Source organism: Lontra canadensis, unplaced genomic scaffold, assembly GCF_010015895.1.
Source record: "Lontra canadensis isolate GAN:19392208 unplaced genomic scaffold, GSC_riverotter_1.0 scaffold39, whole genome shotgun sequence".
Classification (NCBI taxonomy): Eukaryota; Metazoa; Chordata; class Mammalia; order Carnivora; family Mustelidae; genus Lontra; species Lontra canadensis.
The window spans coordinates 8657454-8658964 of NW_022631033.1; the positions used below are offsets into that span (position 1 = coordinate 8657454).

At 40.4% G+C, this 1511-nt stretch overlaps 1 pseudogene; it reads right to left on the bottom strand.

Moving 5' to 3' along the window:
* Positions 1-348: 348 nt before the first annotated feature.
* Positions 349-927, bottom strand: LOC116874938 (annotated as a pseudogene).
* Between the last annotated feature and the right edge of the window lie 584 nt (positions 928-1511).

The window sequence follows — 1511 nt, forward strand, 5'->3', positions numbered from 1 at the left end:
ATTTTAGAATGTTTGAAATTACCATGGGGGTGCCTTGGTGGCTCAGTGGGTTAAAGTGTCTGCCTTCGGCTCAGGTCATGATCCCGTAGTTCTGGGATTGAGCCCCACATCGGGCTCTCTGCTCAGCAGGGAGCCTGCTTCCTCTTCTCTCTCTGCCTGCCTTTCTGCCTATTTGTGATCTCTCTCTGTCAAATAAATAAATAAAATCTTAAAAAAAATTAAAAAAAATAAAATTAGCACACTCCTTGTAGAAATCCCTATTTGACCAGATATTTTACTTTTTAAAATACCTGCTTCAGGGGCACCAGTTTAGCTCAGTCAGTAGAGATGTGACTCTTGATCTTGGGGTCATGAATTCAAGGTCACATTGGGTGTGGAACCTTGAAATCTCTCATCCCAGAGATCCGATTCCTGGTCTTGTTTCCGTTCTGGGTCCTGATCATCAGGTTCTCTTTTTCTCTGGACATGGAATCTGGATCTCTGATTTTAAAACCAAATTTGGACTCTTGACTCTGGAATGCTAATTTCTCTAGCAAGTTGCTCTCTGGTATTGATGCCAGGATAAGGGTTGTTCATAAATGCCGCGATGAGGGTGTGTAATTGTGAGGCAGTGTAGCTGGATTGACACCATCTGTCGTTCTCTGCTTTGAATCTTCTCTTCAAAGTGGTCTCCATCTTGGCTTGATTCTAATTCCTCATTGGTTTCTGATTTTTTCTGGCACTGGTGCCTAACTCTTCAATTCTGAAATCAAATCTGGGTTCTAGACTCATCAGGGTTGGCTTCTAAAGCAAGTCTTTGTTTAGTAGCATAACCTGGTAAGGATTTTGGTCAAATGCTTGGATTTTGAGTTGATCTTCTGTGAATTTGGTGCGGCTGTGTCTCTGATTCCTTGCTATGGTGTTGTTTGGAGAAGTCTCTTGGGCCATGTTGGAACAGAGTTCTCTGAAGTCTAAGGATCCAGATGAACTGCTTCTTGAAAGACTTTTATAATGGGTAGAAATCAGGGATGAGTGGTCCTGTGGAAGGAATGACCGGCCATATCCATGACAGTAGCAGAACAGGACACGTTTTTAGAAAAGGAAATATGATATTTTATATTATTTTGGGTATGAAGGAGAATCAAGGGACTCAGTCTCCAAGTTATAACAGAACCATTATAGAGGTGCCTGGCAGGCTGGGCCAGTTGACTCTGCGACTCTTGGTCTCAGGGTCATGAGTATGAGCCTCCCCACTGGGTGTAGGGATTACTTAAAAGATCAATAAAATATTAAATACTAATAAAACTATCTTAATAGAAATATTGAAAAAAAGAAAACCGTTATAGCAGATAGCATGAAACAGAGTTTACATGGTACATGTTCTTGTTTATGGTCTCTGCAGATTCAAACTTGGTATGAATGTAAAAACATGAAAATAACATTTCATAATAGTTCTGATATGTAAAAACGTCCAAACTACTGGAGCTTTAGTACTTGAAAAAGTGGCAATCTGCATGCTTTCTTAATACCCA